Raw genomic sequence first — 23194 nt, forward strand, 5'->3', positions numbered from 1 at the left:
CTGAGGCAAAAAGGAGGAGTCCGCCAATCAGATTCCCTGCTGAGTCCCCCCCCATCAGACCCCCTGCTGAGTCCCCCAATCAGACCCCCTGCTGAGTCCCCAAATCAGACCCCCTGCTGAGTCCCCCAATCAGATCCCCTGCCGAGTCCCCCCCAATCAGACCCCCTGCTGAGTCCCCAATCAGACCCCCTGCTGAGTCCCCCAATCAGATCCCCTGTTGAGTCCCCCCAATCAGACCCCCTGCTGACTCCCCCAATCAGACCCCCTGCTGAGTCCCCCAATCAGATCCCCTGTTGAGTCCCCCCCAATCAGACCCCCTGCTGACTCCCCCAATCAGACCCCCTGCTGAGTCCCCCAACCAGACCCCCTGCTGAGTCCCCCCAATCAGATCCCCTGCTGGCAGACCTGAGCTGAGAACTTGGGAGGAGGGAGGTAGTTAGCAGAGGGAGTAGGAGGTGAGAGGACTTGAGAAGAGGGAGCTCGGGGACAGGGAAGGCGTGAGGACCCGCAGGTGGTGCAGATTATAAGAAAGTGGAAGTAATTGTTAAGATATAAATAAACGAATAGATGAATAGATGAATAAATAAATAATAAAAATAAGCAAAAGACACTATGAGCTATGAGTTTTTTAAAAAGGCACTTGATGGGATGAGCATTGGGTGTTATTCTGTATGTTGACAAATTGAAAACCAATAAAAATAAATTTATTAAAAATATATATATTAAGAAAAAAAAGATTACTGAGAATTAGAAGCAAGGAGAACCCAAATGGCAAGAGGAGGAAAGAGCATCAAGGGACCGAGGTTGCCATGTTTCTTCTTGGTCTGGGTTCTCAGAAGCAGACTCTTGAGACAAGGATTGGAGCGCAAATTGGCACTGGATTGGGGCAGTGGTCCCGGGAAAGTGCAGAAGAAGGGTGGGAAGGGATATGGGTGAGGAAAGGTAGCCAAGAAATTGTGCATTATCCAGCCTGCAGGGGAAGCAGGGTCTTACTCCAGGGGGAAATCCGAAGAGCACACCAGGGTTAGCCCCAGCCAAGACAGAAAGGGGTTGGAGCATCTATGCAGCAACTCCTGGAATCACTGGTGGAGGGCTGCGCCCATAGAGTTGACTCCCTGACACCCTGGCCTACTGCTTATAGAAAGAGCTGCCTCCAGACATCTGGGTTGCTCAGTCAGTTAAGCATCCGACTCTTGGTTTCAGCTCAGGTCATGATTTTGTAGGTCCAGAGATGGAGCTCCCCCATTGGGCTCTGTGCTCAGCAGCGAGTCTGCTCGAGATTCTCTCCTTGTACCTCTCCTCCCACTCATGCAACTGCTCGCTTGCTCTCTCTCAAATAAATAAATAAATAGATCTTTATTAAAAAAAAAAAAAAGGAATGAAGGAAGAAAGAGTTGTCTTCCATGGCCCCAGAAAAAAGTTTCTTAGGCACAGAAATGTATACACTGGCAGGGGGAGGAACAGAAGCCGACTGAAAGGTCTGAGAGCCATAGGCAAGGTGCTGGGGTCTGCATCATTAGGAGGAGTGACAGCCCAGTGTGAGGGAGATGATGAGGCAATGGTCAACCCCTTGAACTCCCTATTTTTTTTTATAGTTGCCTAGATCTTGAGCTTCATTGCAGTAAGCCCCCAAGATTTGAGTGAGCCCAACTAAGACCCTGAGACGGAAGACAGAAAGAGTCACTCCTCTTTTCTAGGACTCCATCCCCTCCCCAGCCTCCCACAGGGAAAGGCCTACCCTCTATTGTCTGAGGTTTAAAAACCGTAAAAGATTGTCACCTTGCATTGATTCTTAAATAATAGAATTCGGATTTACTGACACAACACCTCATTCCCTGCTCTAATTCCCAATGACTATACTAAGAAATTCTGTGGGAGCTCCCCAGGTATGGGTTGAGAGGCCCTAAAAGGCTCTATGCCTGTTTGCCACCAATGCCACCATTATGGCCTCCTTGGACAGATATACTGGAGTCTACTCTAAGCCAGGCACTGTGCCTAGTCGACACAGCAGGACTCACAGTCTAGTAGGCAGTAGACTCAGACACTACAAATTCCCTCACAATGTGGCCAGTGTTAAAAGAAACTGTGCTCACAATGGTGGGGAACATCAAGGTGGAAGAAATGAATTCTGCTTAAAAAAGGCTTCACAGAGGAAGTGGCTGTTGAACTTGGTCTTGAGGGATGAATAGAAGTTCACTGGCAGAAAAGACTAGAAAAGCACCTCCCCACCCCCGACTGTGAAAAGCTTTACATGTTGGGCTGAGTTTTCATTTTATTTGGTGATCCCCGAAGACCCACAAAAGGTTGGCCTTGGGAACTATCAATGCAGAAGCTCTGGGAGGGTAATAACCATCGGTTCTTAGAGATGGTGAGCGCATCAGATCACTCTCACACCAGAGAACAGAATAACCAGGGCACTGGGCAAACATGAGAGCAAAACTTATGTTCTACTATTTACTGAACACCTGACGACGAGCTGAGCCCTGAGCTAAGCGTGGCAGGAGTCCTGGGCTTAATGTCACTTCGGAATAAGTGGAGAAACAAAGCTAACAGGCCTAAGAAATTAAACAATTCCTGTGGTGAGGAGAAAACATATATTATTTTAAGAACTAAAACAGGAGTTCTTTATAGGGAGACAACTGGGCTTTGCTCAGCAAAACACGTTATAAGCCATTTGTCCTGGGTCGAATAGCGTCTTCTCAAGACTCCCGTCCACTGATCAAGTTAAGATGAAGTCATATTGGGTTAGGGCAGGTCCTAAATCCAATAGGACCAGCGACCTCGCAAGGAGAGGAAGATTTGAAAACACACAGACTCGTGCCCAGGGAAGAAGTCCACATGGCAGGTGACACCGAAGCAGAGAGTGGAGTGAGGTGGCTGGAAGCCCAGGAAGGATGGGGGGTTGCCCCCCCAAAGGGTCCTTCCCTAACCTTCAGAGAGAACATGACCCAGCTGCCACCTTGCTTTTGAACTTCCAGTCTCCAGAACAGGGAGAGAGTGTTTGTTGTTTTAAGCACACACACACACACACACACACACACACCCTTTTGTGAAGTGTGTTACAGCAGCTCTAGGGAACTAATACACCATTTGAGTGGAAACAGATCCCTGGGGAAAAACTGGAAATGGAGAGGCCTGAAGTGCTCAGCATGAGAGCAGGAGAAGCAAGAGACGTGGAGGGGTGGAGGTTGTAGGGAACCCAGGGGGAGAAAAGGCCGGCACGCCCTCAGGAAACCGTGTGAGGGAGTAATGTGGTGAACGTGGAATTTGTCCCTGGCAAAGATTGCAGAGGGACAAAAGAATCTGTCACTTGCCTGTTGAATTTTAAGACGGTAGAATCAATAACTTTCCCCCTCCCTTTTTGTGTCAAAGATGACTCTCAAACAAGGAGAAGGAAGACAGCAAACAAATACAGCTCTGATGCGCCTTTGTCACCCCGAACTGCAGAATTTGAAAATGGAGAGCAGACGAAGGAGCTGGAAGGGGAGCTGGATGGACAAAGGGATAGATTTTTAAAGAGTGAACTCCTCATACACCCCAAAGAGGACACCATGAGATAAAGTTTAATAATAACTGAATCAAGAAATGGTGCTATATGGGGCAGCCCAGGTGGCTCAGCGGTTAAGCGCCACCTTCAACCCAGGGCCTGATCCTGGAGACCTGGGATCGAGTCCCACATCGGGCTCCCTGCAAGGAGCCTGCTTCTCCCTCTGCCTGCGTCTCTGCCTCTCTCTCTCTCTCTCTGTGTCTCTCATGAATAAATAAATAAAGTCTTAAAAAAAAAAAAAAAGAAATGGCGGTATATGGATGTAATACCTGAAGAGAACCCTAGAGCCCTAGAGGAATGGTTGACTTCCAGAAAGGAGGTGGGAATGGATATTACTATTGTTTAGTTTTGGTTTTTTTTTTTCTTTCTTTCTTTCTCTCTCTCTCTCTCTCTCTCTCTCTCTCTCTCTTTTCTTTTTTCTTTTCTTTTTTCTTTTCTTTTTTCTTTTCTTTTCTTTTCTTTTCTTTTCTTTTCTTTTCTTTTCTTTTCTTTTCTTTCTTTCTTTCTCCTTCCTCCCTTCCTCCCTCCCCTCCCTTCCTTCCTCCCTCCCCTCCTTCCTTCCTTCCTTCCTTCCTTCCTTCCTTCCTTCCTTCTTTCTTTCTTTCTTTCTTTCTTTCGTCTTTATGGACTGTTAAAACTTTGATGTGTTACTTGGGCTTAAAAAAGCAAATTAAGAAATTTTTTTAAGTTAAAATTTAAGAAAAAACAATTTAAAACATAATTACTTTTTTTTTTAAATTTCACTGTGCTCCAGTGTAATAGCCCAGGCCTTCAGTTACAGTTGTGTGTGCTGCCCTGGGGAATTCAGTGGCAAAGAAGAGTGTTCTCAAAACTGGGAAGGCTGAGAGGGGCCAGCTAGCTGCAGGATGGGCCGAAGGTGTGAGGTGAGCTCCAATCCCAAACCCAAATATTGGTGATGAGGAGGGCCGTTCTCTGGGCACAGCTGGTGAAGCCAGTTTTTGGACTGGCGAGGACCACAGGGAGAGCAGTCAAAAACAAAACAAAACAAAACAAAACAAAACAATCGTGTAGGTTTAGCTCAGTGTCTCTCAAGCTTTACCCAGGGACTTTATTAAAATATAGATCCATTCAATAAAATTCTGCATTTCTTACAACCTTTCAGGTAGTGCCAGGCTGCCGTCCACACTTAGATTGGCATGGTTGGAGGCTAAAGGGCACCCGATGACTCTCATTTAAAGGAGGGTTTCCCCGGAGCGCCTGGGTAGCTCGGTCGGTGAAGCATCTGCCTTCGGCTCAGGTCATGACCCCGGGGTCCTGGGATTGAGCCCCTCATCGGGCTCTCTGCTCAGTGCGGAGTCTGCTTCTCCCTCTCCCTCTGTGCTCTCTCTCCCTCTCTCTCAAGTAAATAAATAAGAAATCCTCATAAAAAAATAAAGAGTGCTTCCCACATGCAATCATTCGTTTAAGCACTAATTTATTCCTCCTAATAATATTAGTGTCCCTATTTTTCGGATGAGGAGACCGAAGCAGAGAGAAGTAACTCCCCCTCTAAGGACACGGAGAGTGGAGCTGGGATTCGAGCCAGGCAGCTGGTCCGACCATCTGTTTTCCTAAGAGGCGATGCTCCTGGCACAGAGAAAAATTGCATCATATGTGAATTTTCATCTGTAGGTAACAAGAGATAATGAGAGAGAGAGAGAGAGAGAAACGCTTTTTTAAACTGTAGATAATTGCCTGCCGTCGTTCCCACTTAGCCATGCCCTAGAGAGCGTGGGGTACCTCCCAGCTATAAATCTGGGGTTCCCTTGGTCCATCCCAGTTCCTTCCCACTTGTCAGACTCTAATGGAACAACATCCCGCCCGCTGAATTTCATTCCAGTGTAAAGACATATTTTGCCACGCGGCGCAGACCCTTCGATGCAGGCCAGCCGCCCATCCTGCGCTCAGCCGAGGACGCCGTGACCTGCTCCCGCTGGAAGAGCAGCTGGTGCGTGGGCCTTACCGACAGAGGAGGTGGACGGCACTCGGCTCCAGAGTTCTCCTACTGTTGTGACCCTATATAGGACTTCGGGCCCAGCCTGCATCCCGTGGGCGTCCCAGGCACCTAACCGTTGCTGAAGTCGTCCCACTGCGGCCCCTTGTCACCCTGCCTTTCGCGGACTGGTCTCTCTCCCCGGCCGGCCTTGACTTCTTTCTCTGGCTAATACCTACTTCCCCTTCAGACTCCAGCTCAGGCGAGTAGTACCCCTCCCGGAAGCCGTCCTTTGCCCTCCCCGGATGAAGTGAACACCCTGCTCTGTATCTACCCCACCCCCCACCCCATAGAATGCATTGCTCTACATGGTCAGGGGCTCCTGTCTGCTTCCTTCACTGTTAGGGTCAATTCCTTGAGGGTAGGATTTTTTTTTTAAGATTTTATTTATTTGTCCATTTATTTATGTGTCCATTGTCCACAGACAGAGAGAGACAGAGACACAGGCAGAGGGAGAAGAGGCTCCATGCAGGGAACCTGATGTGGGACTCGATCCCGGGACCCTGGGGTCATGCCCTGAGTCTCAGGCAGATGCTCAACTGCTCAGCCACCCAGGTGTCCCGAGGGTAGGATTTTTTTTTTCTCTGTAACCCATGAAGACTAGCCCATGTCTGGTTCCTAATAGGCTTTGGACAAGTGTTTATTGAGTGGACACGGAAAGTGGCCGAGCATGCGCTCTGTGCTGCCCCTCTTCCTGGGACGACTCCAGTGGGCACTTGCTTCTCTCTCTCTCTCTCTTATCTAAGTTGTATTTCTCCTTCAGTTTTCAGCAACACCACCCACTTCCCGGTGCTTCTGGGACAGATGCTGCCCTTTATGACACATCTCTCAAGTTATTATTTCTGGCACATTTGTCTTCCTGCCCAGGCTGTCTGTCCCTAAGGCGCTGTCCCTCATCTGTTGCCCCTTCTAGCACCCTCCACAGCACTGGGGACTCAGTAGGCACCCAATCAATGCTTGCTTAGCAAATCAACAAATAAATCAGTGGGTGGTGATATTTGTGAGTTCAAAGTCAAGGCTTCCATGGGTAGCCAGGGCCGGGGAGACGGGGGCAAGAGATGCCAAGGGCGCTGAATGGAAGAAGGCGCTCCCTTGAGAGGCCGGCTGTGGACTTGCCCTAGCCTGACGGCGAGGCCTCCTTCCATCTGGGGCCCTGGGTGCTTGCGTGCCTCACCCTACTCCTGGCCCTGTTCCCGCTTCCTCCTTGGAGAACTCAGGCCTCTCTCCATGCAGGCAACAAAAATCAAGCACACACATATTAAGCCAAAAAAGCTGGAATTGATTCGCTCATTATTAATAAAAAAAATCACAAGAAGGGCAGGGCTTGGGGATTCCTGGAACCAGGAATTCCAGCAGAATTGGACCCCTCTCCGCCCTTTCTCTTCCCCTTTTCCCTCTGCTCCTGGTATCAGACCGGCACCCTTTATGATATAAAATCTATTGGCTCTGTTCCTCTGGGGGGCCCTCACTGCTACGAGGCCGATAGTAGTTTCTTGAGAAAATGGATTCATACCGTCTCCTCCCAGCCCCCCTCGAATCCCACCCTGCATGTGGCGTGTGGAGAAAGGGGCAGGAGCCTGCCCAGGCCACCTGGGGCCTCGGGGGCACCGCTTTCATCTGTGTCTCTTGGATCGGGGTGTTGAGAGCATCTGAGAGGGCCCACGGGGCCCTGCAGCCTGCAAGGGGAGTGCAGAGGCCCTGGGGGCCCGGAACACCTGCTCCCCATAAGGCAGGGGAGGGGCGCAGGGGATGTGGGATGCAGGGGGGCTGGCAGGGAAGCCGAGGCTGGGATGAAGAGGTCTCCCAAAGGCTCGGCGCATGGGAGCGGTTCTCAGCACCCCCCCCCCGGGACCCCCCTCCCCAAGTGTCAATGCTCTCTAGGGACCACGGGGTTGTGCAGGAGGCAGGGAACCCAGGCTCCAGAGCACCCAGCCCCTCAGGCCTCCTCTCTCTCTCCCCGCAGCCTGACTGGCCATGCGGTCTTTCCAGGTTGTCAGGGAAAGATCTAGTCCTTGCCTCAGGGCAGGGCTGGGCCCCTTGGAGCTCTCGGAACTCCAGCCTCTGCCCCACTGGCTGGCTGGGTCCTCAGCCAGGTGATTCAGCCTCTTGAGAAAGTAAAACAGGGGGCACCTGGGGGGCTCAGGGGTGGAACATCAGCCTTTGGCTCAGGGCATGAACCCTGAGGTCCTGGGATCAAGTCCTGCATCGGGCTCCCCATGGGGGGCCTGCTTCTCCCTCTGCCTGTGTCTCTGCCTGTGTGTGTGTGTGTGTGTGTGTGTCTCATGGATAAATTTTAAAAAATAAAATAAAATGGGGGTGCCTGGGTGGCTCAGTCAGTTAGTTGTCTGCCTTTGGCTGGGGTCATGATCGAGTCCCACATCAGGCTCCCTGATCAGTGGGGAGTCTTCTCCCTCTGTTCCTCCCTCTGCTTGTGCGCTCTCTCTCTCTCTCTCTCTCTCCTTCACCCAAATACATTTCCAAAAAAAGTAAAATGTGCATCCTAACACCTACCTCTTAGTTATGTTGTGAGGTTTATCAAATGAGATGAGGCACGTGGAGTGCTTGGCACATGGGGTGGCCACCAAATGCCAGCCGTCGAGGGGCTGTCACCACGGTGTCCCCTCCATGCTCCCGGAGAGATGGGCCCTCTGCGCGGGGAGGGCCAGACCCCCCAGCCGACCTTGTTTCCCCCCAAATGCAGTGGTTCTGGAACTTCAGTGTGTGTGAGAATCACCTGGAGGACTGGCTAAAACCGGTTGCCGGGGCCCCCGCCCCGGAATGTCAGAGTGTGGGGGGGGGCAAGGCCTGAGAAGCTGCGTTCCCACCCTGTCCCCCGAGCGCGGCTGCTCGTCCAGGGACCCTGCTTTGAGGACCGCCCTTGTCACGGAGCCCTGCAGGCCCAGCTGGACGTGGGAGCCGCCAGGGAGGCTCACAACACCCCTGGGACTCTGACTGCAGGGCTCTGGGGGGGTCACGTAGCTATCGGCAATGCCTCCCACGCGTGTCGCCCGGGCCGCAGGTGGAGAACCGCGGTTCCTGGGGCGGTGCGGGGACAGCGGCCGTGCCCCCGTGTCTGGGGTTAGGACAGGGGGTGGCTGCCGGCTTGCTGTGCAGCGCCCCGGGGAGAAAGTGCAGCTCCCACACTCAGCGGGAGACCCTCCTCTCCGGGTGCCCTCTCTCAGCCCCCCCCCACCCTCTCTCCACCCTGGCCCGTGAGGTCCCCAGCGCAGGCCTCAGCCCCAAGGTCCGGGCCAAGGCTGACCGGCTTCTCCTTCTGCGTCCAGGTCTCTCTCCGTGTGTTGGGTTTCTGGGGCTGGAGCGCTACCACTGACCACTGGAGTTTTCTGGACTGTAGGCTCTGACCTGCCGAGGGTCCCGCTGTCCCACGCCTGCCACCTGGGACTTGCCCCGGGTCTGCGCCCTCTGGGTCCGGCTCATGCAGCGGGACTTCTGCTCCCTTTGTGGATCCTGTGAGGTTCCAGGCATTCATTTAAAACACCAGAGGTAAAGCCTGATATTTAAATTTCCTTACCCTTTGATGTTAACAACGCAAATAGATCCTCAAAGGGTATAATATTGACCTTGGCATCTCGGCTCCTTGAAAAAAAAAAAAAAAAAAGGAAGTGCTCCATTGCTGAAATGCATCATTTCTAATTAGAGCCTTTGCTGGGCTGAGGACACTGGAAAGGCCCCTCCCTTGTCCTCCCTCAGCGCTCCCCACCCTGGCTTTCCTGCCCACTGTACCTTCAGTCTGGTCCCCACACTCTGCCCCCAGCCTCTCCTTTCACGAGCCCCACTCACTCTGACCACAGAGAGCACAGGCAACTTGCCACCCCCCCCAAGGATGGAAGTAGGTGGGGGTGATTTATCATTTCCCATATATTTCTAGGTCTCAGCTGGGACTTTTCTCCCCTGCCCGGGGCCTCTCCAGGCCCGGTTCATCTCCTGTATTAGTCAGGACATGATAAATGATGCTGCTCTAACAGGTGCACCCCCAAATCTCAGAGGCTTACCCTCCAAAAAGGGTTTCTTCTCACTTAGGTTAAAACTGGGCTCGGCGTTCCTCCCCCATCCTGAAGCTGCACTGTCCTGAAACCGTGGTTTCCTAAGTACGTGTGTCACTGCGGGAGAGGAAGAGAGGGATGGAGGAGGGACACACTGGGCCTGTAAGTGACACAGGTCATCTCTGCTCCCTGTCGGTTGGCCCAAAGTAGCCGCGTGGCCCCAAGCAGACTGTGGGAAGTGCGTGGAATTTTGGGTGAGCAGAGCACTAACTGCTACATCGCCCCTTCCCAGGAGAAGTGGCCCCGGGGAACGTACTCTGTTTTCATGATGTTGCCTTGGATTTCCCAGCAAGACCAGCCCAGGGTATGGAGGGGGTGCCCTTAACTCTGCGCTTAACTTCCAGATGCATACTCTGTCCTTCTGGGACTCGGAATCTCCTGGATCTTTCTGCTCTTTGTCAGTTGGGTTCCGTCGGTGGAAAATGAGCACTGGGGAAGTCAGAAGCAGCAATGGCAAGTTACCAGCAGGAAATGAGGAGGTTGGAGGGGAGGGAGTGCTTTTCCCATATGGACATAGTTAACCCTGTGACAACCCTCTTTTCCCCCATTTTCAGGTAAAGAAACCAAGAAACAGAGAGGATAAGTAATTTGCCTAAGAACACACGGCTCGAAATGGTAACATTTGGATTTGCACCCAGGGAGTCTAGCTCAAGAGTCCTTGCTGTTAACATCTATCCTACCACGCCACATTGCAACCCACGTGTGGGACCCCGGAGCCCGGCCTGCCTAGGTCTGGGGGCGCATGTTCCTGCGGCCTTCATCTCCTGGCTTCAGTGATGGCTCTGGCCCCCAGACTCCCCACCTTCTAGGTCCAAGGAGGCTGTAGTTGCGGGATCTCTGGGCCTCTGTCACTGCAAGGCCTCTGCTTACCCTGTGATTTCTTTTTCTTTCTTTTCTTCTCTCTCTTTTTGAAGCTCTCTAGTTCAGCACAGCACAGTGCTGCCCTTCTTTGTCAGTTTAATTGCATTTTCCAACAAGATACACTGAAGTCCTGACCCCAGGTCCCCAGAGTGTGCCTTTATGTGGAAATGGGGTGGGGGCGGTGCTACAGATGCAATTAGGTAAGATGAGGTCATAGGGGAGAAGGGAGGGCCCTTAATCCAAGATCACTGGTGTCTTTATCAGAAGAGGGAAGTTTGGACGCAGATGCGTGGAGAGAACACCATGTGAAGACAGAGGCAGTCACTGGACGGATGCGTCTACAAGCCAGGGAGTGCCAAGGATTAGCCACAGCCACCGGAGGCTGGGCGACAAGCATGGGATGGGTTCTCTCTCAAAGCCTCCAGAAAGAACCAACCAACCCTGCTGATGCTTTGATTTTGGATGTCTCACCTCCAGAACCACAGACAACAAGCTGGTTGCTCGAAGCCACCCAGTTTGCGGTGCTCTGCTACGGCAGCCCGAGTGAAGGAACACCCTCCTTTGCCGTGGCTGCTCCCTCTGTCCCCATCCCCACCACTGCCCTCTCTCACAGTGCCGCTCCGGCCCCTCTGGCTTCCTCGCCCCTCCAGTCGGGACTCCAGGGCCTCAGGACCTTTGCACTTGCTGGGCCCTCTTGCTGAAGATATGATTTCCCTCAGATGTTCACATGGTGCCTTCCTTCATCATACATTCCTGGGCAGGCTGGAGAGGCTTAAGGACCACTACTCATACTTCAGGTCCTCTGGTCCTCAGGCAGACTACTAAAATCTGCCCGCAACTGTAAACAACACCAAAGATCTCAACAAATATTCACCAGAAGAAGCAAACCTCCTGCAAGGAGCTTGCTGAGGAACGGACATTCTAGAGCTAGCTTGAGTTGGCTTGCCCACCCGGGATCTTCTGGCTCTTCTCTTCCACTGCGTCGTGTCGGAGATCAGCTGTCTGAAGTAGAAACAACAACGTGTCGGTCCGCAAGGTCTTTGGCCTCCAAAAGTCACAGAGAAGCCAATAATGAATGTCTTGGGACATTCAGCAAACTGGAAGCCCTGACAAAACTGATAGATTTGGTGACGGCTGTGACAAGAGAGCATGACTGAAGAGGAGGAATCAGGTCAAGGAGCAACCGACACCAGGCAAACAGAAACCACCTCACACCCCTGAGGGTCAAAAAAGAACAAAACAGAAACAAAAACAACAACAAAACAAAAGGACCACAAGGAAACCCCAGCAAATAAGGTTAGCGAGGATGTGGAACGCTTGCCGCATTGTTGGTGGGAATATGAAATGGTGTAGCCACTCCGAAGAAGAGTATGGAGGTGGCTCCAGAAAATAGAATTAGTGTGTGATCCAGCGATCCCACCTCTGGGTATATACAGAAAAGAAGGAAAAGCACGGTCTTGAAGAGTTATTTGTACACTTATGTTCGTAGCAGCGTTATTCTAAGTAACACTTAGTATGGCTTCCAGTAGCTATATATATATTTATATATATATATATATAAATATATATATACTATATTATATTTAAGCTCTAAGGTAGCTAAAAGCAACCCAAGTGTCCATCAGCAAGTAAATAAATGTATACACAAAATGCGGTACACACACACACACACACACACACACGTGCGTGCACGCGTGCTCCCACACTGGAATATTACTCAGCCTTGAATAGGAAAGACAATCTGACACCTGCTGCAACATGGATGGACCTCGAAGATACGATGTTCAGTGAAGCAAGGTAAGCACAAGAAGAGAGACTGTGATTCCACTCACCTGACATACGCAGAGCCGCCATATGCATGGAGGTAGGAGGTAGAAGGGTGGCGGCCAGGGGCTGGGGAGCTCGGGGAGGCGCTGTGGCATGGATATAGTTTCAGTTTTGCAGGATGAAAGGAATCCTGCAGGTTGGCTGCACAGCAATATGGGCGTGCTTATTGAGTTCTATACTTAAGAATGGTTAAGACGGTACGTGTTATGCTGTGTATGTTTTGCCAAAACTAAAAATTGTGTTTAATTAAAAGAAGAAACGTGAGAGTGATGCACCTGTCCGAGAGAGAGAGAGAGAGAGAGAGAGAGAGAGAGAGAAGAGTGGGTCTTTGGTTCAGCCTGGTCAGCGAGCTGTGGCCGCAGCCCAGACGCGTCTCCCAGGCCTGTTCCTTCAGCAGGTCCTGAGGGAGGTAGGCCTTGAAAGAGAGAGAGGCGTAAATGAGGTAGACATCCCCCCAAATCTAAAATCCTTCAAGTCTAAGACCTGATTTAGACTGCAGATGCCCTGCTTAAGCTAGAGAAATAAATGCATGGCTCTTTTTTTTTTAATTGCATTTTTTGAACAGGTAAGATGTGCATATTGTCCCAGATTCGAAAGGGGCTGCACAGCAGATGGTGTGCAAGTAAATTTCCCTTCCACCCTGGCCCAGCCACTCTCTCTCTCTCCTCTGAAGCAGCCACTGATGTGGGTCCTTTCAGAGAAAAGCAGACTTACTCCCCTCTCCCCCTTTTGTTTTTACCTGAATAGTAGTATTCTGGGCCCATTATTCTGTCCCTTGCTTTATCCTAAAAGTATATCCTGGACATGCTTCATACCCACATAGGTGAAAGTGCCTCCGTTTTCTCCTCTTTCCCTTGGAGGGAATTTATTTATGATCTGACATAAAAGGGACCATAGAGAGCCTATGGCCTGACGCCCACCTTCAGAGTGACCAGTTCTTGAAAGTCACCACCACTTCCTCCTCCTACTGTTTATTATTTATTTTTTTAATTTCCAACAAAAACAAGGAGGCTAGCACAAGGAGCCCCGTGGCCCAAGCAGATGCATTCATTATCAAGATTCTGCGACATTTACTTCATCTTTAATGTGCTCAGCTTTTGATTCCTGGCGGATGCATTTCAAGGCCAGCGTTTCTTCACGCCTACTCTCTTGTCGCTCTGAAACATCTCCACACTGTGTCATATAACCACAGATTGACGACTGTGCCTCGCGAAATTAAGAGTGATTCTCTGATATTATCCTACGCCTCGCCTATAAGCAAATTCCCCCAGTCGTTGCAGAAATGTCCCTTTCAGAGCTGGCTTGTTCAAGAAGATCCATACATTACGTGAGCCTGTTATGTCTCTTCAGTCTCTTTTAATCTTTTTTTTCCCCACCCTCTTTTCATCTCGAATACTCCTACCGCTATCTTTATCTCACACGGCTACCTTGTAGAAATGGGGTCAGTAGTCCTGCAAAATGACCTACTTTCTGGATGTGTCCCTTTGCCTCTTTGTGGTCTCATGGAAGTCATTGTACCTGTTCTCCGAGTCCTCCCCACTTCCTGTAAATGGAAGGGTTGGCTCTGGGGGCACAACAGGCAGGGACACCTCCCGCAGGTACTGCAGCCTGGGGTTGCAGCACTTTGGGAAACGCACCCTGTCCTACTTTCTGTGGCGCTCAGATTGATCATTGGTTGGGGGACCGCAGCCTGATACCCCCCATAGCCAAGTCCCCCATCTGTCTGTCACCTAACGAGTTCATCCACTGGGGATCATTGCCCGAATTGATGATTTCCCCCGGAGTTACAAAATGACAATGCTCTGCTTCCCTCCTTCCTCCCACGTGTCTCAGGCTGCATTCCTCTGCCGGGCGTGCAGGACCCAGAGAACCCCTCTAAGCCACAGGTCTTGGTCTGAATGGCCTGTGGCCTTTTCTAAGACTCAAATCCACACCAAGATCTCATTTCTCGAATATCACAAAAAATCCAAAGACTCTCCCTTCAACTCAGAAACCAAGTCTGAGAGGACAATTCTAAAAAATCATTTCCCCAGGTTGGCATGGCTGGGAAGAGCACCTGGCTGCCCAAGGTACCTGACTGCTTGGGTGTAGAGCTTCGGAAAGTTCTGCTTCAAACAGAAATCAATCACATTATTTACTACCACACCCATACCCCACCCCCACCCCCGCCCCAACACACACAAGATATTCAAAACCAGATCAAGAATTAAACCCCAATGCAGCATTTCCTGTGTGTGACATTCTTTCAGAAACCTACGTTCCGTTCCGGGTTCCTGCCCTGGGGCACCCACTTTGGGAGGTCAGGGTGGTGACCTAAACCTGTTGCTAAGAGTTCTGGGAAAATAACCATTCGGGAACAAGACACCCCCTGAAGTTCAAAACGGAACCTAAGAACAAGGCTTTGAGAAAATTCATATTTCCTGTTGCTCGTAACCTTTCCTTGTTTGTCGGAGCAAGTTCTCAGGTCTTCCTTTTCTACCTGCTGTCCCACAGGTGAGAGTAATTGTCCAAGGATCACCTTTGGCTGAAAAGAAACAGGTTTTGGAACGCCCCTGCTGTGGTTGTCCTCACTTCTATTTGTCTCCTTGACACTTCTTTGCTCATCTGTTGAGCTGCTTGCTTGGGATTAGCCTGGCTGAAGGGAAAGTGTTATTTTATTTTTACTTAGGCTTTAAAAAAAAAAAAAATCAGTCTCTGAAACAAATCAATTCCAAAACCAATAAAATCAGAGGTTGGAAAAAAAAATCAGAGGTTGGGAGAGTTAGAAAGGGATGCAGGAGCATCTAGGCCATCAGACTCAGGGCTTTTCAGCTAAGAGGCATCTTTAGAGAGTTTGTAATCAATTCTCTATTTACAGTTATGGCAAACTGAGCCCTAGGGGGATAGGGTGACTTTACCTGGGATCCCGAAGTGAGGTTGAAGCTTGAAACCAGGTCTCTCCATTAGAACATGAGGGGCCCCTCCCCACATTTTACGCACAACGAGCAAGAGGTCTGGAGAGGATAATCATGTCATTTGTCCAGAGTTAGGGAGGTACTGAGAGCCTGCTCTGGGCCAGGTACGGCGCCAGGCATGTCATTACACCACATTGCTCCCAGAACGAGTAAGTGTGTCCTTTAGAAGGAGTAAATGTGTCCATTCTTCATGTGCCATGCAGCTGTTTCCCACAGAAAGCTCATTAGATGTGAATATTCAGCATTTTGTCATTGCAGCTTCTTTATCTCCTAATGGGTGAAATTCGCTCGCTGTGCTTTTTAAGGACAATTTTGCATGTATCAAAATATCCTCCAAAGGAAACAGCGACCCTAGATTCTCCGAAGTATGCCATTTCCTCCTCGTGTGAAGTAAGAGTGTGGAAGGGGCGGCCTAGAGGCCCAAGTTCTACACCTGGCCCTCCCCCCCCAACCCCTCAGCTGAGTGACCTTGGCCAAGTCCCCTGGCCTTCTCTGGCCTCACCTGCCTCCTGTGTTGAGCAAGGAGAAGGATATTCGCGACAGATGATGCAACGACATCCAGCGGATGCAGCCACTGCATTCGTTTGCCAGGGCCACCATAATAAGTCCCACAGATTGGGCGGCTTTTGACAACCGAAATGGATTTTCTCACAGTCCAAGCTCAAGGTTATGGGCAGGCTTGGTTCCTTCTGAGGCCTCTCTTCTTTCTGTGTCTCCACAGTCTTTCCTCCCTGGACACCAGGATTAGGACGCAGCCTGATGCCCCCTCTTGATCCTAATCCTCTCTCTGAGACCCGGTCTCTAAATACAGAGGTGCTGGGGGGTCAAAACCCCAACATGTGAATCCTGAGGGACACAGTTCAGCCCACAACACCTACTCTGTTTATGTAACTGTGTTAGCCATTCTAGACACTGGAGAATCAACCGCCCTTATTTGTCTTCCCTTTGCCTTGCTGGAAGCACATCCAGGAGGCCGGGGCTCACTGGCGCTCACTGGGATCACCGTCCCTCCATCACCCAAAGCCACTGCGTTTTGGCAAGAGCTGGTGCAAAGTTCAGGGAGAGCCCAAACGAAGTTAAGAGTTGGGTGTTTGAGGGATCCCTGGGTGGCTCAGCGGTTGAGCGTCTGCCTTTGGCTCAAGGTGTGATCCTGGAGTCCCAGGATCGAGTCCCGCGTCGGGCTGCCGGCATGGAGCCTGCTTCTCCCTCTGCCTGTGCCTCTGTGTCTCTCTCTCTATGTGTATCATGAATAAATAAATAAATCTTTTTTTTTTTTTTTTTTAAAGAGTCGGGTATTTGGTGAGAAAACAGCAACAACAACAACAACCAACCAAGAGTGACCCTTTCGGGACTCTCCATCCTCTGCCTGACTTCTCCCCCAGAGCCACAGACCAACGTGCAAAAGGCAGGGGCCCGCAGAAGCTGAGTCCTGCTCTCTGGGTTACAAACACCAAATGACGGTTGTGTGCTCGGGTATTTTATCTCTGTAATGTGAGCCCACGTCAAGTGGGAGCACAAATAAAAATTAAAAAAAAAAAATCACCATTTCAGAAGGCAGGTTTTGCTTATTCCGCAAGATAAATCATCAGAGGTGCCATTTTCCTGGGAATCTCCAAACCAGACTTCGGTTTGGTTTTTTGGATTTTGGATGTTTTTTCTAAACACAACTGTCTTCATTTGAGCTGCCCAGAGAGGATGTGCCCCTCTGGGTTTTCCCTCAGCTCCGGAGGGCAGCAAGCCGCATGCCCCTTGCAGATGGTCACCCAATGTTCCAGCATCGCATTTACGAGGCTTAAGCGGCTCCGATGTATTCCAGGGTGCATATGCTCAGCAGAAAAGTTCAGAAGCTGGCGACCCACGTTTGCCCAAATTGATTCCACATCTGCCTTAAGTGAACCGCTCTCTCTGATACAAGCACGCTTGGTTGTTTTTCCTCCCCTCCTCTCCCAAGCCAGTGTGTGTGATTAGAGGTTGAAAAGAAAGGGGCTATTTTAGAAAAGAAGCAAAACACGGAGAAGGTCAGCCTGGGGTTCAGAATATTGCTGTCGGTTTCTGTCCCTTCTTTGAAGGCGACGGAGTTAATTCTGCTGTTGTAAGACATCCCAGGCCCTCGCTCACTTGCTCACACTGCACAATCCTCTAGTGTTTGGAAAGCTTGTTGCAGTAAAAGTCTCAACCAATAGAAAAATCAGGAAACCTCATCTATCCAGAACCATGCAGAAATAAAAAGCAAAAACCAAAAAGAAAAAAAAAATATCCTTGGGGCAGCCAAAATGTCACAAAGCCCTTGCAATTCAACTGTATCAGAGCTTCCAAATCCACATGAAAGGCGGTTACTTTCATTTGATGCCAGATTCCAAAATTTTGGCTAAGTGCTTCCCAATCTCACTGCAGACTGGGAGATGAAGCCGGGGCCTGCTCCTTACCAGCTGTGAGGCAGGGCAGAGAGAGATAAGGGACCCGGAAAGCTCACCAGCACAGCAGGTAAGCGCCTGACCCATCCCACAGCCCCTCAGGCACAGCTGCACAATCACAACAAACCCAAGTCATAAAGAGCTGCTGAATTATGTCCAACATCCTTTATTTAAGGTGGAAATGACATGTGAAACACATTTCAGAAAAGTAATTCAGATCATAAAATTAAGGGGCGCCTGGGTGGCTCAATGGGTTAAGCCCCAGGCTCTAGATTTTGGCTCAGGTCATGATCTCAGGGCCGTGACATAGAGCCCTGGTCGGGCTGCGTGCTGAGGGTGGAGCCTGCTTCAGATTCTCCCCCTCTGCCTGCCCCCCACTCTCTCTTTCAAAACAAACACCCCACAACTCTTTGCACTATAAGTGAGATGCCTAGTCAAACCTCTTGGTTGCATGCGACAAAAACCCAATCTAAAATGGTGCAAAAAAGGAAATTAACAGTACTTATTAATCCAGAAATCTCCTTGCTTCAGACACCAGTGGATCCAGGAGGTGGAAACAGCAGCATCAGGACCTGGCTTCTTTCTTCTGTTTCCTCCTCCAACAGCGTTCGGTAGACCAGCTCTGCCCTCATGGCGGCAAGAAGGCTGCCAACACCTCCGAATCTGGTGAAGACGTCACCCTCCTCTAGTCTGACCACACAGGCCAGGAGTCCGCCCAACCCACGGACTGGCCAAACGTGGATCACATGCCTACTCCCGCGTAAAGTCAGCTTCACCCGGAGCAGGGCGACGGACGGGGTGGGACGAGCCAACAGGGAGTGGGAGGAGAAGAGAAGAGGGGTGCAATGTTCCCGTGAGAGAGGGAGCGAGGTGCTGGCAAGAGGAGCCGTTGAGGCCTACCGGGGGACATGAAGCCTGTAACTGTCTAGGAGATCCAGCGCCTCTTCCTTGGGGCTCTGGGTGTAACACTTAACCATTCACAAATGATTGTGACCTAGGACTTTTGTATTTGAAAAAAATGATCACGGCAATGTAAACGGATTGTGATGACTGAATTCCCTTTTGCACCATTTTGGGTTTGGTTTTCTGTCACTTGCAACCCAAAGGTTCTGGACAGCATCATTCATTCATTCATTCATTGCATTGCATTTCCATTATGTACGGCCACCCAGAGAGCCCCAGGAGGAGGAGAGGGCTGCAGACTGTTCCCCAACTCTCCTGAGGAGCAGCAGGGACCCCTCCTTTCTCCCTGGTATGTTCAGATGGTCAGGGTTTGGGAAAGGCCACTTAGGGGAGTAGTGAAGGGCCCCCTGCTACTTCCAGTCAGCTGGGAGAGCCTCAGGGAGGGCAAGCCAGGGGCCACCACCTGGGAACCCCTCCGCCGGGGCCGGTGGCCATGGGGTTAATGCCTTCTTGGGGCACATGTTCAGCTCCCCTGCCGTCCCACACACACAGGGGTGCCAGGGAGCCGGGCATGTCCTGCAGAAGGCCCCAGGCACGAGCAGGAGAGGTCTGGGAGCGTGAACTGGCCTCTGCCTCTCCGAGGAGTCCCCTCCTGGGTTGAGACCAGGGTGCTCTCATCTGCTCATGCAGCAGAACAGAGGAGCCTCGGGCAGGCCAGGAGCAGGGGAGCTTGCTGAGCATAGTGAGGACTTGCGAGCCTTGCACTGGCCTGGACCTGAGAACGTGGGATTGAGCCTCCAGCTCAGTGCTTTTCAGCCTACCTGGGGCCAAGCCCCGTTTTCATTTCTAAGCGCCAATCTACGGCAGCCCTGTAAAATACAACAAAATTAGTGTCATTGGGAAATTCTTTTATTATTATTTTTTTAAAGATTTTTCATGAAGAAAAAAAAAGATTTTTCATGAGACACACAGAGAGAGAGGCAGAGACACAGGCAGAGGGAGAAGCAGGCTCCATGCAAGGAGCCCGACGGGAGACTCGATCCCAGGTCTCCAGGATCACGCCCTGGGCTGAAGGTGGCGCTACACTGCTGAGCCACCAGGGGCTGCCCTGGAAAATTCTTTTAAAATATTTTATTTATTCATTTGACAGAGGGAGAACGGCAGGCAGAGGGACGGGGCGGGGGGGGGGGGGGGGGAGGGAGAAGTGGGCTCCCTGCTGAGCAAGGGGACCCCGCGGGGCTAGATGCCAGGACCCTGGGATCATGATCTGACCCCTGGCAGGTGCTTGACGGACTGAGTTGCCCAGGCGCCCCTTACAGGGCATCGCACCCACCGCCTCAGGCATGCAAAGCACACACTCTCCTACTGAGCTACACCCCCCGAGGCGGAAATCTCTAAAAAAGTAAAAAACAAAACAAAAACAAAAAAACCCGAAAAAACAAAACCACAATGCAAACTTAGGGTTTTAATTCAGATTCAAAAGATAAAAACTCACCTGTCACGTGGCCATGGACACATCTGAAGGCGTTTATGAATTAAGTAGGACGGATCGGGGTGACCTTGACGTCCAGGGTGACCGCCACGTGGTCTGAAGCTGCCGCCCCCTTCGTCTGCCCCCCTCTCATTCTGTCAACCGATCACTGGGTCCCTCCAGACACTAATGAGTGCCTGCTCCAGGCCACCGTCGGGCGGTCTCCCCCCGACACCTGCATAGCTTTGCTAAGTCCACACCCTTGTCACTCATGCGTCTGAATCCCCGAATGCTTCACGGCTCCGCGGAGCGTCAGCTGCTCCACTGATGATACCTAGCGGCTCTCACTGATCTGGCCTCCGCTGGCCCTGGCATTGGCTGGGCCCACTTTACCTCCAGGGTCCCCACTGTCCCCAGCAGTCCTACAGGGTACGTTTTACCGCCCCTCCTAGAGCCTCTGTTCCTTCCACTGAACAGCATGGTTCTCTGGAAAGTTCCCGATTCAACTTCTTTTTCTTCTCAAGCCAATCTCTGCACCGGTTTTAAAAAAGCTTTGAGGATGACGTGCATCTAGAAAAGAACGTGAATTTCTCATACAGCTCAGTGGAGTCTCCATAAACTGAATACACCCGTGTAACCCGCACCCGGATCAAAAAGTAGGACCTAGCAGCCCCGTGAAGACGCCTCTAGCACTTCCCGGGTACTAACCCTCCCCCCTCCCGAGGGTAGCCACCGTCCCGAACTTCTAACTGCATGGCTTAATTTATCCTGTTTTTATTCATCCAAATGGAATCTAAAAGTACTCTTGCAACTGGCTTCATTTATTCAGCACTGTTTGCGGCTTCATTGTATTGTTCATTCTCATTGCTGTATCGTATCCCATCATGTGAATATATCACAGCTTATTTTTCCATTGTACTGTTGACGGGCATTTGGCCGCTGTGAACATTCTGGTACATGTCTACGGATGAATCTACAATTGCATTTCTGCTGCATCAGGAGTAGAACTACAGGGGCCCAGGGCTGGTGAATGCCCAGTGTCGGAAGATACCCCGAACATCTGGGAGGGCACTTTTCATGTTCCGCATCATCTCGATCTTATTTGTGACTTCATTTCCCTTCCTAGGTTGTTAGTGGTTTCTAACTGAATAAATACTGTTTATGCCCCGCCTCATTTTCTTACCCCCCCCCCCCCCGCCTCATTTTCAAACGAGGGATCTAACGTACAGGATAGGACACTGGAGTGAGAAAGCAAAGAAGAAGACAAGGTCTGGAGGGGGAAAGGATAAAGTGAGTGCGGTGGCCCATATAAATTCCACAAGGGCTTAGGTACTTTGTAAAAAGCTGGAGCACAACTGTGGCTGAGCTTCCTGCCAGCCAGAGGGAAACAAGCTACCCACACGAGGCTCACAGGGTAGATGGAGTGACTGCTGGGCAGTGTAGCTATTTCTGGTTCTGAGAAGTAAAGACTTGTCAGCCTGAACCTTCCTCAAGAGGATATTGTTTGACGCTGAAAACGAAGGATCCAACTTCATTTTGGTAATAAAAAATTCTCGATCACTCTCCCTGATAGCCTCCCTTCATGTGGACATGACAAAGCATGGTTCACTACAAGTGTGCTGCAAGCAACTAGTGCAAACTAGACACACAATTTTCAGGTCTGACTAAATGTGAGAAACACAACTAGACTCAGAGCAAGGTCTAGGGGCCTATAGGGTCTCCGAGACCTTTTCAGGAGATCAGCATGGCAAAAAGGACTTTTATAATACCACTAAAGCTGTTTTGCTTTTTTTTTTTTCCAAGTCTGAGATAGAATTCAGTGATTCCTCAGTCTTATGTAACACCCAGTGTTCATTACATCACGTGCCCTCCTTAATGCCCATCCCCCAGTTGCCCCGTCCTCCCACCCATCCTCCCTCCAGTGACCTTCAGTTTGTTTCCTAGAGTGAAGAGTCTCTTATGGTTTGTCTCCCTGATTTCATCTTAATTTTTCCTTCCCTTCCCCTATGTTCAACTGTTTTGTTTCTTAAGGTCCACATGAGTGAAATCATAGGGTATTTCTTTCTCTTATTTTGCTTAGCATAATGCCCTCTAGTTCCATCCACTGTGTTGCAAATGGCAAGATTTCATGCTTTCTGATGCCTGAGTAGTATTCCATTGTGGGTCTATACCACATCTTCTTTATCCATTCATCTGCCAACGGACATCTGGGCTCTTTCCATATTTTGGCTACCGTGGACATTGCTGCTATAAGCATCGGGGTGCATGTGCCCCTTCGGATCACCGTTTGTAACCTTTTGATAAATACCTAGAGGTGCAATTGCTGGGTCATAGGGTAGCTCTATTTTTAAGTTTTTGAGGAACCCTCATACTGTTTTCCAGAGTGGCTGTACCAGTTTGCATTCCCACCAACAGTGTAGGAGGGTTCTCCTTGCCTTTTTTTTTTTTAAAGATTTATTCATGGGGGGGGGGGGCAGAGAGAGAGAGAAATTGAGAGAGAGAGAGAGAGAGAGAGAGAGAGAGAATCCCTAGCCAGACTCCCCACTGAGCATGGAGCCAGACGCCAGGGTTCCATCCTAGGACCCTGAGATCATGACCTGAGCCGAAACCAAGAGCCGGCCATTTAACTGACAGCACTACCCAGGTGCCCCTGCTTCTTTGCCTTTTTTACTCTCATCTTCTTATGAGTATGTACAATGGAGTTTCCCAGAGGCCACGTGACATGTGGTATAGCAACAGCTCGAATGCAGAAGCAGATACTCTAGCTGTTAAGAGAATCTGTGCGCCAGACATTAAAGAAAATTGCAAATTATTTTTTATTTGGGAAAACAAATTTTCTTTAAGATTTTATTTATTTATTCATGAAAGACACAGAGAGAGGCAGAGACACAGGCAGAGGGAGAAGCAGGCTCCTCACAGGGAGCCCAATGTGGGACTCGATCTCAGGATCCCGAGACCATGACCTGAGCCAAAGGCAGATGCTCAACCACTAAGCCACCCAGGTGTCCCTGGGAAAACAAATTTTCACAAAAAATATGTCATATCACTCTATATGGGTTTGTTATTGATATTAAATAAATTAATAAACATTTTAAAATTGTATTTTAATTTCAAATACAGTACCTACAGGTAACCCACATGAGGAGAAACACTCTGGGAT

The 23194-nt window shown here is 50.3% G+C and overlaps 2 long non-coding RNA genes across 2 annotated transcripts; one reads left to right on the top strand and one right to left on the bottom strand.

The window, feature by feature from the left end:
• Positions 1-4965: 4965 nt before the first annotated feature.
• LOC140622872 (uncharacterized) lies at positions 4966-9063 on the bottom strand. Its single transcript, XR_012022553.1, has 2 exons — positions 8052-9063; positions 4966-5173 (listed from the first exon to the last, which is right to left on the bottom strand). It is a non-coding gene; the product is annotated as an uncharacterized lncRNA (long non-coding RNA).
• LOC140622878 (uncharacterized) lies at positions 8296-16756 on the top strand. The gene is made up of 6 exons (XR_012022556.1): positions 8296-8559; positions 8825-9044; positions 9582-9649; positions 9949-10057; positions 10159-11761; positions 16533-16756. It is a non-coding gene; the product is annotated as an uncharacterized lncRNA (long non-coding RNA).
• The last annotated feature ends 6438 nt before the right edge of the window (positions 16757-23194 follow it).

This window comes from Canis lupus, chromosome 2 (genome assembly GCF_048164855.1).
Source record: "Canis lupus baileyi chromosome 2, mCanLup2.hap1, whole genome shotgun sequence".
Taxonomy (NCBI): Eukaryota; Metazoa; Chordata; class Mammalia; order Carnivora; family Canidae; genus Canis; species Canis lupus.